We start from the raw sequence: 15,334 nt of genomic DNA on the forward strand, positions 1-15,334 counted from the left end.
AACACTCTCCCTGTTCAGGAGGAGGTGGGGATAAGTTAAGCGGGATCCCTGCCTTTAGGGACCCACTCCCACACATCCCAGAAGCAAGGGGCCTCGGGCCTGGCTGAATGGGGGGCTGTAAAGCAGGCTGCAGAGCTGAGGCCACACCAGAGCTGCCCCAGGCGGGTGAGGATCCAGGACTTGGGGATGGCATTTTCTCTGGCCACCACCATGCCTAGTTTGACCCCAGATATCAAAGAGCTCCATGATGTCTCCAAGGAGCCACTGACAACACTCAGTTGCGTGAGTGGCAGGAACACGACAGAAGGCCCACTCTGGAATGATCCCCAGGAGTCCTCCCACCGGTCTCCTTCAAAATCTGCCTCTTGGCAGGCGCTAGCTCTGCACTGGCCTAAAGCCCTCCCAGGGTCCTAGCGGAGGGAAGGGTGAGTGCCCGCAGCGCCCCCAGGGGCCCCAGGGCAACGCCAGAGGCCGGGAGGCGGAAGGGCAGGCCGCGGCCCCTGGCCCTGTCCTTGGTGCTGCCCTGGCCGCTGCGCAGGCCTCTGGTCCCTGCGGAAGGGCAGACAATCAGCCCCCCTACGTGGCTCAGGTCTAGGACACAGGGCGACGGGTGTTTGCAGTGATGACCTAGCGTGGTCAGCGGCCGGGCCTGTGGGGCCATCTCAGGAGGCCTGGGGCCCAGGGTAGGACACAGTTCTCTCTAAGCCCCAGACCCCTGGAGCGTGGATCAGAGCAATCCTTCACATCCTCTTTTTACTGGAGAGAGGCCCTGTTAGAAACAGAACCCCAGCGGCTCAAGTGCAGGCGGCCCACACCCGCTGGCAAACGCCGCCCACGGCACGCAGCTGCCTGGCCAGGCCGGGCTGCCTCGCCTGAGCGCACTCCTCCAGCTCTGCCTCTGGCCCCCGGGCCCTCGGGGTTTCCCCCCTCACCCCCGCGTCGTCCTTCCCGGAGCTCCCGCCAGGGAGGCAGGGGTTAAGCGTCGCCGGGAGTGTGCGGCAAGCCCCTGCCCACGCAGGAAGGCCTCCGGGGATGAACGGGGGTGGCGGCCTCGGTCCTCAGCCAGGAGGCAGGCAGGGCGGGGGCGCGCACAGCTGGGGCCCAGGGCTCCCCTCGGCCCCCGACACGCCCGCCCCAGCGTGCTCGGAGGCCCCCCTCCGCTTGCACCCCACTCTCATCTGGCGGCACTCGCACTGCAACTGTGCTCCACCTCCCCCCTCACAATTTCGCTCACCTGGAGGGTCTGGTTTTAATTAGTGTAATATCCCCGTTAACCACGCAGCCTAATTAAGACATCCGCCCAAATCCGAGATGCACACTTAATGAGCAGGTCTGCCGCAATCTTTATACTTACTTATTTACGTATTTAGTTGCAGACCAGCAAAACTGAAGCTGGCCTCCGGCTGAGAGACCTCATTACGGGCGACCCCACTCCATTAGCCTCACACCTGCGCGGCGCTAAGTGCCCGGGGCTCCAAAGTGCAGACAGAGGGCGTCGCCAAGCAGAGGCCAGCGGGTGTCAGGCAGTGAATTAGCGCCCCAACGCACCGAAGCGACTTGACCTCTAGCTGGGGGGAAGGGAGGGGACACTCGCCGAAGGGGAGACCCCTCTGTCCCTGTCCTTTGCCTCGGGGGATGCATCTCACCCAGGATGAACAGCACTGCGGGAATCCAATTTTTAAAAGTGACCATCAAAATATAAACCTAGTCCCTCCCCAAAGCTGGAAAGCTCTTTCACAGACGAGTTTCTACTCTCTCCCGCTGGGCCGCGCGCCTGCTGGCGTGGGCCCGAGCTCTGGACTCCCAGGAAACCCTCTTCCCACTTGAGACTCCGGAGCCCAGGGCTGTTCTGGGAGGGAACAGGGTCCCAATGTCCCTCCAGGTCCGGCGCCGTGCCCTCGTCCCAACGCGGACCGGGTGAGGGCTCCTGGCAGACCGGGCACTGCGGGGAGACAAGCGTGGGGAGCGTCTGCGCCCCGGGGAGCCTGTGACCACCGGCCTGTTCCGCCCCCGAGGGGCCGCAGGAGACAACGCTCCCCAGAGGCGAGCCCTACCCCATCCCGGGGCCGCCGCCTTAGAAAGTTTGGGTCAGGAGCGTGCCCGGCCGCCATGGGGGCTGGCTTTCCCAGCCAGGCTGCGCCGCCCCTAGGGCCGACTGAGGCCCACGGGCGGCGCAGCCTGGGTTCCCGCCGGAGCCTCCCCGAGGCCGCTCTGAGACTCCGCCGGGGGCGCCCCCCAGCCCGCCTCCTGCAGCTCTACCCTGGCGCGCGGCGCGGCGCTGCGGAACCGGCCCTCTTTAGGGAGCCGTAGGAGCCCCTTCCTCCCCACAACTCCTTTGGGCCATGCCCCCCTCCCGAGAGCCCTCCTCCCAGAGGACCAGGCAGGGCTGCCGAGGCCCGGGTGCAGGGAGGGAAGCGCACTGCACCCCCGAGGGGTCGCTAACCCCTGCTCCCACCCGCGCGGGCTCCGCTGCCTCTCCGGAGGTGCCCCGCGGGGCCGGGATCTCCCTGCGCCTCAGACCTACCCCGGCCAGGGAGTTCCCTGCGCCCGGCACTGGGCCAGAGCCGCCGCCGCCGCCACGCAGCGCTCGGGACTCCCCGGCGATTCCCTGGAGCTCGACCCTGGGGCCTTCCCATTCACAAAATCGCCTCTTTGGCCCCCGGCTGGGCCACGTGTCCCGACCCCATCCAGGAAGGCACCCCAGGAGCCCCGACCTCGCACGGAGACCGCTGACCCCGAGGGTGCCACCTCTCCCCGAGCGCCCTCGGGTCGGTCTCCGGCCGTGCTCTGCAGCCCCGGGCCCCCGCCAGTCTTGCCTCCCAATGAAGGGTCCCGTGCGCCCCTCCCCGGCCCGTGCCATCCCCCGCCCCCAGCTGGTTCAACGCGATGGTAATGACCGCCGCCTGGCGAAGCGCGGGGGACGAGGCCGGGCTACTCACGGGCTCAGCGCTCCCCGCGGCAGGTGACAGGGGCCCGGCGGCCATGCCCCGGCTGCATCTCTGCCGCCGAGCGGGCACCGGCGTCCCGGGGCCGCGCGGGCACCGGCGAGCGGGCGGCGAGGTGCGCGCGGGGCGGGCTCGGGGGCGGCGGGCGCGTCTCCTCTGGCCGCCCGAGCGGCTGGGGCCGGGGCCGCTGTCCGAGAAGGCTCCGCCGGCTCCGCACCCGCTCTTCTCTCGCCGCCGCCTCTCTCCCCTCCTCTCTCCCTCTCCCGGCTCCTCCGCTCGCCCGGCTGGAGCGCGGAGACAGCAGGAGCACGCGGCGGCGGCGGCGGCTCGGGCGGAGCGCGCAGCGCGCGGCGAGGGAGGGGCTCGGGCGGCCGCGCGGCGGGGAGGGCGGCGGGGCGGGAGGGCCTCGGCCGGGGAAGCGCAGCCCGCACGCACCCTAGCGGCGCGCAGCCCCGACCCGGAGGGGCCCCGGCACAAGAGAGGTGGGCGAGGCGCAGGGCACCCCCAGAGCCCAGAGCTGTCCGGGTCCCCGCGAGCGCCGCCCTCGGCCCCCTCCTGGCACTGGCGAGGGCAGGCAGCCCCTCGCAGGACTCCTGGCCTCTCGTCTCCTTTGCCTCGGCCCAGAAAACACTAAGCTGGAGATCCCCAGAAACCGACGGCAGCAGGGGTGAATGCCCCCCAACAGTCCTCTGCCGCAGGTCTGCGCTGCCATGCCTCCCCGTCCACTTTGCCCCCACATACCCCACTCCCTTATCAGGGCCTGAAATTCGGTGCCTTGCCTTCCTAAGGCTGGGGGAGGGGGTGAGCCGACCACCCAGGGTCACTGATGCGGCGTTTGTCCAGACTGGCCAACCCAACCTACTTAAAACATTTCCACCTTGGTGGGAGGAAAGGGGCTGTCAACGTGGAAGATCAGCTTAAGTTCTGCCTAAAATCAGAAGGACAGGTCCCCACTACCAGCCTCCCCAGTCTAGGGGAGGGGGCCCTGTGTCTGGGAGGGTCTCTAACCTTGGGAGGGGAAACAGAAGGAAGCAGTGCAGTGCAGCCCCTCTGGGCTGACAGGATGAAACCCATGGGGACAGGGAGGTCGGCACCACAGGCAGGCCAGAGGGCCTGCGCTGTCCTGCACGGAACCTCAGGGTGGTGCAGGGCCTCACGGGGGTCTCCAAGCAAAAGACGGATGGATGTGGTTCCTCCAACGACGGCGGGGAGTTGGGGGGCGCTGGAGGGGAAGGGAGGGCGGCGGGGCAAGTGAGCTCCACCCTCAAAGACATCCTCAGTCTAAACACAAATAGAAACCCGGTCCTAGGTTGCTTTTACTTCTCAAAGCTGCTTCTGGAACAATTAGATTGCTCCTTGTACCTGACTGTCCTGCTCTTCCATGTGAGGCAGAAAGCATGTCATGGCATCTGGGGGTTGGTTAAGGGCCTGGAGGGTTCAAAGGCAGCAAAAGGGGGGATGCAAACTCTGAGCTCCTATGTGCCCAGGGCTCCCCGGTGCCAGCTGCCTTCCCTGCACAGCAATGATAGACAGTGTCCAGCACAAGAAGCTACTGTCCACTTACCAGCTTAATGCTTTTAATTTCTGGCCCTCTAGCCTGTCTGGGTCATCGATCTGTCCTGGCCAGTGGGAATCATGCTATACGATTTCACGTATGCTTGGCCCTACAGCTAAACACCAGATAAATGCCTTGTCTACAAGCAAGGCAGCTGCTTGGTTGATTGAACTTTCCCCCAGCCTCCGTATTTGAAATGGCACATCCCTGCTCAACAGACTTAATTGGCTCCCTCTGTCCTCTGCTGTCAGATGGCCCAGGCTTTCCCAGCCTCCGACTCATCGCTGGGCCTACCCACTCCCCATTACCCACCTGTCTCCCTATAGGCAGGCCCCTTGCTTCCCAGGCAAAGCTCAGGTCCTTACTAGTTGCTTTTCCGGATTATTCCAGAAAAGCTCTCTGAAGATGGCACCAAATCTTGTTCCCAAGCTCCACCAGGCCCAGCCAGCACTCAGCACACAGTAGGCCTGGTCTGACTCCCGTGTGGGTGGGTTGAAATTGGCATCTGTGGCACAGTCAGCCACAGGACGTGCACAGCAGGGCCTCCCCTGGGGACAGGCCCCTGAGAGGTTGGACTCGTGACAAGCCCCAGAGAATTTGTCCTTCCAGCCCCAGCTGCGGTAGGACAGGGGTCTGGCCAGAAATGGGCGCAGGGCCAGTTTGAATGCCCTGGAATCAGGATGACCAGGAGGTATTCCATCTTGGGATATCATCAAGGAGAATTTTACAATCCTCTGATTTTAGAACCTTTTATTTTTTTCAGTGAGAACATGGACTAGGAACTGGGGACGGTCCTTTGCACTAATAATCAGAGAAAGAAACAAAAGGAGATTTACCTCAGGGGCTAAAATGACAACAGAACACAGCCCATTTTGCTCCCTCTGAAAACGCTACTAAAACTACCAAAAGAAGTTGTTTTAAAGATACAAACCCCCAAGGAGCTGGGGAGCAGGAAAAAAGACAACAGCAGCCACAGGAGAGGAGGAACGGCCAGGCAGCCAGAAGGCAAATGGGCAAGTGGGGCTGTGCACAGATCCCGGGCGGGAGAGGCTGAGAAACAGAACCTCCAAAGGCTCAGGCCCACCCATGGAGGAGGGCAGGGGGTACCTGTGGAGGTAGGAAGCCAGCTAAGGGCAGCCAAAATCTGTTGAAGAATCCTGCAGACCCTAGGTGGCTGTCCACTCCACATCATCAAATGGCCAGCCACCCTGGAGGAGCATTCCCTGGGCCTAGGGTGCTCTGTGGCCTCGGGGAGACTAGGCACTGTGACAGTGGGTAACCTGCCCTCTGAAGGCTTAGAGCCCTGTTCAGCCCCCTAGGTAGCACCAATATTCTCCAGGCAAGATGCTAAAAGAGTCTCTTCCTCTCCTGTAGGTTTTAGGAGAAACCTAAAGATGTCACTTTGCTGGTTCCCAGCAGAGAGCTCGGCCTCTCTCTGTAGGGGAGGCCAGGGGACCAGCCCTCAGAGCTCCCACCCAGCTCTGCAGGCCCCTCCCCTGAATGGGAGGACACAGCCCCGGATTACCACGTCTGAGGAAAGCTTTTAAGAGAAAGAACCACCAAAACCCCCCAGGCAGGGGGTAGGAGGGGCCAACTTTTGGAAACAGACATTAGGCAGGGAAAGAAAAAAATACCAGAAACGGCCATTTTTAATATCCTCAAAGACAACAGCAAAGAATCATATCCACGAACCAAGAGCGGGATGCTATTTTAAGAACATTTGCAAAAGAGCAAAAAACAAGCTGGAGAATTAAAAGCATGAGGATGGAAACAAAAAATTCAACAGTGAGGTGGGAAGGTAGAAGTGAGGGGACATCCCAGAATGCAAAGACAAAAGACAAAGAGAGGGAAAATATGAAAGGATGATGGATAAGATGACCAGTTCAAGAGGCCTGGCATCCACAGCTCACACAAAAAGACTCCTCCTTTCCATCTGGCCCTGCAGAGAGAGAGGAAAGAGGGATCATCAATTATTTAATTCAAGAAATTTTCCCAGAAATGAGTTTCCCAGTTCTCAGCACAATGGACAGCAACTGACCCACACCAAGGCATACTCTCATGAAGAGCAAAATACTGAAGCCACGCTTCCAGGTCCCGTAAGAGAGCGTAGGAAGGAGAATGGGCTTCAGAAGTCTCATCAGCAACAGCAGAAGCTAAGAGCTAATGGAGCAGTGACTTCTAGGTGCTGAAAGAAAATATTTTCTGGCCTAGAATCTCTTATTAGCCAAATTAACAATCAAATATGAGATTAAGGTAAAGACATTTGTATGTGCAAGGGTCTCAAAAAAATTTACTACCCATGCACCATTTCTCAGGAAGCTACTAAAGGATGTGCTCCAACAAAACAAGGGGAAAAAGCATGAAAGAGGATGACAAGGAGCAGATGAAACAGTAGACGAAGTAAGAGAGGGAGACTGGAGGGGAAGGCGCAGGATGGGAGGGAGGGCAGATCACAGACAGGCAGCTGTCCATCTGCCCAGCACACAGACATGTTGGAGGCTGTGACCACCAAAATGCCTTCTGACAGCAGACTGACTTCCTTTTACCACGAGGTGAACCTGGCCCCAGTTCTTATCTGTACTTGGCCTGCTTGGGCCAGGGCCTGAGACACTTCCTGCTCTCCTTTCCATGTATTGCCACCTGTATAAGCTGAAGATACTCATTCTACCCGCAGAATTGTCCTACTTTGTCCTCTTAGAAACAGGAGGGTAGCCATGGTGAGCTAAGAAACAGAAAAAGCAGATATTCTCCCCCACCAACCTGCAAGACCTTAGCTGGGGCAGGGCCCCCAGTTCCCCAGGAAGCCCCCGTGACCTTGCTAAGAGCCTCCTAGAACAGATACCACGGTCCATCCAGGGCCAGCAGGTTCATTCACTGCCTACAAAGTGGTTCGGTGTGAACTCTCGGGCAGCTGAGGCCAGCGTGTGGCCCCAGGACTATTCACCTTGCTTCTCCCAGACTCCTGCACCTAAGAGGAGCAGCCCAAAGTAGCCAAGGAGAGAAAGGACACAATGGCTGTATCTTTATATTAATCACCTTGCACGTACGTAAATGATATGACAAGAAAATGTTTAAGAAAAACCAGTTATAAGGGGACTTCTTTTTCCTTGTCAGTGTTTCATGATCTTGTTAGGTCCACAGATAACCAGCTGGGGTGCTGTTAGAGGGTATTTTCACCATTACTGGGCATTCTTCTTAGTCGTTTAATCCAATAGAGTAAACTGGAAGGCTACTTGACGCAGTCACAATCTTTTTAAGGATGGATCTTTTTCTGTGTCATACATGCACAGGCACCGATATTTATATTATATAAATATTTCCATTTTCTTACCCCTGCCCGGGCTTGCTGGTCATTGTTGGATAATTAGGGTTCCCCTTGGGGCTGCAGTCACTGTAGGACACTGTGGGGAAGAATGACCTATACTCATGACCTCCACGTGGGGAGATCCCCACAGGGCCAAGCGAGCGTATTTTTAGAGCAGCCTACCGATGTTGCATGCAAAATGCAGGACAGACACGCAAAAGCTTATACTCTGTAAGGTGGGGGCGGGGTTGGGGGTCCCTCCAGATCCCGTGAAACATAGGTCACAATGAAACCTTGGAGGTCAGAGGCTCCAAGCCACCAGCCTCACCAGTGAGGCCCTGTCCCAGAGGCCCTCGCCGCCAGTCCCAGCCGGTGGAGAGGCAGCCCTCGCATGCCCAGCCTCAGCATCCACAGTGGCAGCCGGGCCACCTCCCACCCTTGGTAGCTCACCTGAGCACCCTCCCACATGGCACCCAGCCCGCTTTCTCCCCAGCCTCTTCTGGGAAGATGACAGGTCCCGCTCATCGAGAATGGAGGGCAGCTTTCCTCCTTTTCACGCCCTGCACGGGCCTCTCCCGCCTCCTCCCGTGCTCTCATGCCCTCCTCCCACCTCCCCTTCCTGCCCTGGGGCCCAGCCCTCTCACCTAAATGAGAGGTCAGGCCCCCAACGCCCTGGAAATGGCTCTCCCGGGGTCAGCAGGGGTGCAAGTCGCCAAACCAGCCTGGGCTCTGCCCTCCATGCACCTGGTCATTTATACCAGGTGGCCCGCCATCCACTCCCTTTCTAGAAACTTCTTCCCTGTCCTGTGCCTGAGGACCTCCATTTGCTCCCTGCACATCCCCCAGATGCCAGCTTCCCAGGGCTCCATGGCAGCCCTTTCACATTATTTTCCTCCACGATCTCACCCCCTCCCCTGGTTCCCTCCCAGAAGTCATCATGGCATTGCAGACTAGAAGCAACTCCAGGGGTCACTCGGTACAGTCCCTTCACAGCGCAGGAGAAGAAACTGAGGCTCAGAGCACCCAGGTGCCCTGCCAGGGTCTCCAGGCACATGGGCAGCTGCCCGGGACCTTGAACCCGGCCTCAGGCTCTGCCAGCGGTGCTACCCCGACCCTAGCCTCTTATTCCAGAAGCAGGGGAGCAGGTAGGCGCTCTGCGATGCCACAACACACTTCCAGATTCCAGATTCTATTTCAGAGTGTGCCACCCCATATCAGCACTCAGTTGCTTTCAGTTCTGACATTTATCTTCTTGAGAGAAGAGTGAACCACTTGCATATCGTCCCATCCCTCCTCCCACGTGGACCGGAAATGTCAGAGGGAGATCCAGGCAGCTCAGAGTCCCACATCCACACTGCATGGGTCTCACCCTCTTTGGGCTGCTGGGTGAGGCAACGGCTTTGGGAGGGCTGGAACGGCCGGAGAGGTGCGCGAGGCGGGCAATCACAGTGAGATCACCAGACCGTCCAACTTGTACAACCAGGCCACCAGTCAGAGCCAAACACCTGCTAGAGCAGAGGCCACAGCCCATGAGGGGGCCGGGGGGCTCCTTCCCCTCCTTCTTAGACCTACTTGTTTTGAGTGGGACCCACGCTGTAGCTTTGAGCTCAGCCTGTGATTGCACAATATACCCACCCAGAAAACAAATTAAAAATAGGAAAAATCCATCCAAGTCGTGCATCTGCTACAGCAGAGTGCTGTCAGATTGCTAGGCAACCCCGGGCAATCCTGTGGGAAGGTCTGTGCCGTGCTTGTTCCACAGAAGTAGCTCTCCTGCCCCTTTTGTGAGGATGTGCTCAGCCGAATCTAAGCAGAGACCCGAGCAGAGGAGAGACACGGGCTGCCCGGGAGGAAGGTGTGCACATCCGCAGGGGGGACGGACTTGCCGGAGTCCAGAGAAGACGCTGGGGTGGCGCAGGATGAGAGACATCTGAACGCACGCTGGAAAATCAATCTGATTTCTCCACATCTCCCAGGAGCCAGGTGTTTAGAATGTGTAGGCAAAATGCCTGGATTTTAACTGATTTTTTCCCTGGGTTTTCTTCATCACCACTGCAAGAGGTGCATGTAACCTGGCTCAGGAGCCTGGAGACAGAGGAGGAGGAGAAATGAAAGATGGATGTGTGGCCAGAGCAAGGGAAGGGGGGAGACGGGAGCTGCGAGGGCCGAGGGCGGGCACGCCGGCTCCGCGCCTGGGCTGCGTGGAAGCGCACACTTTCTTCTCATATTCCATCCAAACCATAATCACATAACAATGTTTGTAGATGTCAAAACGCTGACTATGAGTGGGAAATACTTTTAAAAGAAAAAGACGGGGGATGTGGCATCGTGAAAAGTAACAAGAATTTTCCACCAGACCTTAAGATCTTTAGAACACGAAGGGGTGAAGCCAAGAAATCATCCGTCCTCCCAAGCGTGACGCACCACCTGGGGCGGCAAAGGCTAACAGGACAGAAATGCGCTGCCTCGGTCCTGGCGGCCAGAACCCAACCCAAGTGTCTGCAGGGCTGCGCCGTCTCTGGGGCTCTAGCGAGAAGCCAGTGCGACCAGCAGTCCTGGGCTTCTGACAACACCTCTCTGCCTCTGCCTCCACCTCCACGCAGCCTCCTCTCTGTGTCCTCTTCCCTTCTTATAAGGAAATGCCACTGGGTTTAAGGCCACCCAATCCTGCATGACTTCACCTAATTACATCTACAAAGACCCCACTTCCAAGGAAGACCCCCTTCTGAGGTTCTGGGTGAACATGAATTTTGAAAGACACAGTTCACCCACTGCAAGGGGATGGACACTGAACACAGATGAACTTCAGAGCAGGAGGGCGCCGGTCAGCACCCAGTACAGCCTGCTCCTCCAAGGGAGCCCCTCCCACATCGCGGCCACCGCCACCAGCACCCCGGCCCAGCAGGGCCAAGGCCAGCCCTGCCTGGGCGCTCCCCACCTCCTGTGCCAGCCCTCTCCTCCAGGGACTGCCAGCCCTGCTGGAAAATGCTCTTCCCAACATTGACCTCATGCCTGCTGTGCCCATCGTCCAGCAAGGAGCTGAGACCCACCTCCTGAGTGATGAGGAAGAGAGGGGACAGTGACCGGGTCCCTTCCCGCCCCGCCGAGACACACGCACGTGGCTGCTTCTCGCATGACCTCTCCCACCCTGACCGCCACCCTGGGATATTGCACAATGTCTGGAGGCCCCTCGATGTGCCCAGAACCTGGCTGCAGCCCCACCTCAGCCCACAGGCCCTGTCCTGGGTCCCCACTCTGCTCACCCATCTGTAACCTAACTAAAACTGTCTCTGTCTCATTCCAGCACTGAGCCTCCACATGAAGCCGGGAGCAGCTGGCAGGCATCGTGTTTGACAAGGAACGGCTTGGACGGGTCACCTGGTTTGCTAGGCGGCCACACAGCAAAGCTGGGTCAGTGGGCCTTCCACCCCCACCCAGCAGATCCCCCACACCAGGGCCTGCTTTGGGGGGTGGCGGGGGCACCACTGCTGGGCTGGGTCTCTTCTTTCATCCCCAAGAGTGGCCATAAATGACCCTGAGCTCCCAGGCTCCTTGGGCCAACACCCCCAGCCAGTGCCCCCTGAAGTGCATCTTCAAGACTGGGGTCCCCTCGGGGCCTTGACAGAGCTCCATCTTGATAAAAAGGAACACTGAAAATGAGACTCTAACTCACAGGGGTGTTCGCCAAGCACAGCAAAGTGCCCAAGCCCCCACAGCCAGTTCCCAAGAGACAGGGAGACACCCGCCCCTGGTGACAGAGGTCTGCCCAAGCCTAAGGGACAGAGGGCCCGGGTGCCCGGCCCAGTGTGGCCGCCGCACGATGGGGACACACTGTTTGCACCTTCAGGACTCCATTTTCTCTTCGGCTGGGGGCTGGGGACAGACCTTATGACCCCAGCACCCAGGAGTGGGATCCTACAGGCCTCTCCAAAGCAGCCTGGCTGCCCAGGCTGAGCCGCATAGTGCAGACCTGCTTCTCTGCTGCCAGGCACAGCTGTGTAGGAGCAGTGGGGACAGTGGGGAGGGGAGGGGGAGCCACTTATTGTTCCAGGTGATGGTGACATTCCTCCCTCCACCGCCTTCTCGCCTTCTCAGGAAGCTCATTCTTTTCCAAAATAGCTCCTCTGTCTCACTTCCCAGTTTGCCAGCTGGACTCTGCTCCCTGCTTTGGGAGCTCTGATACCCAAGCCCCACCTGGCAAGGGGGCAGGGATGCTGGGAAAGGGAGGGTGGCTCTCAAGCTACAAAAACTCAAGGTCAAACAAAGAGCCATGGAAAACCCCTCCCCTCTGGGTCAGACCCAATGGACAGCCCCTGGGCCCATGGAGGGGCCTTGTTCTCAGAGCAGCTCCCTGCCCACAGGTCCTCAGAGAGCCCCATCCCCACGCACAGGCTTGCTTGAGCCTTTAGGAGCCACCCACCCACCACAGACTGCCCCCCATCCTGCCTGGGGAGCCCAACTCCAAACCGATGGACATGCTGACCTTTCCTTGGCCAGGCCGTGGACCCTGCCCCCGCCCTGCCCACCTGAGGGTCCTCCTCTGCCAGAAAAAGACGGACCAAGGATGACAACCCGAACTGAACACGCTGGACCCCACACTGACCCCTGGCCCAAAAGTGCCCTCTTCTCGGCGCGTGCTCTCGTTTCCCTCCCTGAAACTCCCCAGGGCTGTGGGTCCTGATCCCATCTGTGACCTCATAGCTCACACAGCAAGCCAGGGCCGTGTGCACGGATGCATTTCCCTGCCCCAGGGCAAGGCGGCAGAGCCTCGTGGTTGTGACACACATGTCAGACTGAAGTGGCCAGGAGCAGGGGCCAGTGAGAACCTTTTTCCTTTTTGTAAATTGAGGTGAAACTCACATAATATAGAATTAACCACTTTAAAGTGTACAATTCAGTGCCATGTAGCACATCCATGATATTGCGCATCACCACTATCTAGCGCCAGAACATGTCCCTCACCCCAAAAGGAGACCCCACACCCACCCAGCAGCCCCTCCCTATTCACCCCCTCCCCATGCTTTCTGATCTTAAATGAGCAAAATGCAATTTGCTCCTGCCATGCTTGCTCCAAAGCACCAGCGCTTTTTGAATAGGATTATCGTGCTGTCTCGTGCCCTTGGCTTGACCACTTACCCCCATTAACACACAGGGGACCTCCAAGAGGGTCACAGGAAAGAACAGGAAAGTCCTAAGCTGCCTGTGCCATTTGCCCAAAGGCAGTAATTCTTAGTGCAGGGTTTGCATTCATGCATTTATTCAACAAATAGTCCTCTAGCACCTTCTAAGGGCCCGGCTCTGCGTCAGGCAGTGGCCCACAGGCATGAAAAAGATCCAGCCCTGCCCTCCAGGCTGGGTGCTGGGTGCTGGGTGCCGAGCTGAGAAGCAGATGGGTAAACCGCCAATGCCACACGGCAAGTACTTTGAGAAAAACATGAAGAAATACTCCACCCAGAGGAGCCCTGCCACCCTCTATCAGTTTGCAGCCACACTCCCACACGCCGACATGGCCATCTTCACCTCCAATGCCTTCTTCAAACCCAAAGATGGGGACACAGATGCCAGACGAGACCACGACAGGTGAGGGCCTGAGGAGGCAACTCACAAGAGACAGCTTAAAAAGGAGCGCCAAGTAGGGAAAACGTCTCATCTCACCAGTCACCAAAGCATGCAAACCACAAAAACACGCGGCCATGTTTCCACCTGTCAGATTGTGAAACCGCTGATGGCGTCCAGGGCTGTTGCTGGGAAATGACCCTCCCATGCACCTGCTTGGTAGATCCGAAGTAGGCATGATCTTCCTGGAGGGCAGCTTGGCACTGGGATCAAAAGCTTTCAGAAGGTGTTTAACCTTTAGCTCAGCGATTCCACAAGTAGGAATTTACCCTAAAGGCGAAACTCAGGAACAAACACAAAGATTTCTCTCAAAAGATTGATGGACTAGAATATTTGCAGCATTGCTTACGACATCAAAAGATTGAAAACAAACTAGATGTCCAACCCCATGGTGCTTGGTAAATAATTTGTGCCCTCATTAAAAATCCTACTGCAGAAGAATATTGAATGGCGTTGCGAAGAGTTTAGAAACCATCACATGAGGAGGCTTATACAACAGAATGTGCAGTGCAATGCCAGGTACACATCCAGGACCTGAAACAGGGGATTTTCCACTGGCCTTTTTTGAATTTCATTGTGTATTCTGTGCTTTCTACATTGGACCTGAACTGTATTTGTAATCAGGAAAAACATACAGAGTATTTTTTAAATTCAACTCAAAGAGTTACCAGAGGCAGTTTATCCTTCATGACACCGCCTTGCAGGGATGGGGGAAGTGAAGACAGCTCCTGGTTAATGTGGGGACCCACTGGCGGAGTATGAGGGTGCTCAGGCCTTTGACCAAGAAGCCGAGGGAGCACCCTAGGAGAACACGGTCCGCCTGTGGGCAGCACCGCAATGCACTGACAACACAGCGCTGACGATGCAACGAAATCATCACGGGCTAATTAGGAAGACTCATTGTTTCTGCTGTTGTTTTTACGTGTTGCTCAGTAGCTAGACTCAAAATGCACTGCACAAGACAACCAAGAGGCGGCTTTCTTTATTCCAGGGGGAAATGTTCCATAACGTCCTGCCACTCCTTCCCAGATGAGGTTTTAGGTGATTTGCTGGTATCCCACCGTTAGAAGCTCCCCACATGTCATCAAAGCTCACGGACCACTGCGGTGACACATGCCAGCCCTCCCTCGGGGCCCCCTCAGGAGAGAGCACCTGCCCAGGCTTATTATTTTGAGCTGAAGTTCTGGAAGTTTCATCATTATAAAATAAATATCCCTAAAACTCATGATTCGTGAGAGGGATAGATGAAAAAAAAGTAGCATTTACTGAATCCCTATAATGGGGCTAAGTACTGCTATACTATCATATCATATCAAACCTACCAAATAATGCTGTGAGGTCAGTGTTATCATCCCCCAGCTTACAGATAAGGAAATCAGTCCCTGAGAATTTAATAGCAGAGACCTACAGGGCTGGCTCGGGACTTAGCAGCCGTCTTCCCTGGAGCAAACTGTCTGAGCGAGCTGGAGACCGAGCCCCAGATGGAGAGACCGCACAGCCACTGGGGGCCATAGGGACCCAATCTCCACTTGGACCCCAAAGTAAGTGCTCGCTGCCCTGCCTTCCCAGAGAAGCAGAGCTCTCTGTCACCCGGCCACCCCCCACTGGGCACAGGCACCCCAGCAGCTAATGAACAGGAGACAGTCCAGCCATACACACTGAAGGAATCTGAGCCTCTTTCCTCGTGAAAGCAGCATTTCAGAAACCAGGAGACAACTCTATTGGGACAGCAAGCACTAATTAAATTTACTGGGATCACTGAAGAGGAAATTATTTAATATTCTGAACAGATTTAATATTTGAGAGTATGGACAGCCTTGATTCGTTGCGGATGGCCTCTCTGCTGTCCGGGTTTACATGGGGTAGGATCCATGTCCGAGCAGGGGGAGGTGACCGAGGTGGACAAGACACGTG

The 15,334-nt window shown here is 57.5% G+C and overlaps 1 protein-coding gene across 9 annotated transcripts in view; it reads right to left on the reverse strand.

The window, feature by feature from the left end:
* RBFOX3 (RNA binding fox-1 homolog 3) overlaps window positions 1-15,334 on the reverse strand; it is a 425,191-nt gene that overhangs the window by 376,578 nt on the left and 33,279 nt on the right. For 4 of the 9 annotated variants that reach the window (XM_073236037.1, XM_073236033.1, XM_073236028.1 and 1 more), the window contains exon 1: window positions 2,940-3,267. The exons of 1 other annotated variant lie outside the window; for it this stretch is intronic. The gene's annotated coding sequence lies outside the window, so the exon portion shown is untranslated. Of the gene's footprint in view, window positions 1-1,354; window positions 1,480-2,939; window positions 3,268-15,334 lie in introns of those variants that run through there. 4 more of the 9 variants (XM_073236035.1, XM_073236036.1, XM_073236034.1 and 1 more) reach the window with 2 other exon arrangements.

This window comes from Manis javanica, chromosome 4, assembly GCF_040802235.1.
Source record: "Manis javanica isolate MJ-LG chromosome 4, MJ_LKY, whole genome shotgun sequence".
NCBI lineage: Eukaryota > Metazoa > Chordata > Mammalia > Pholidota > Manidae > Manis > Manis javanica.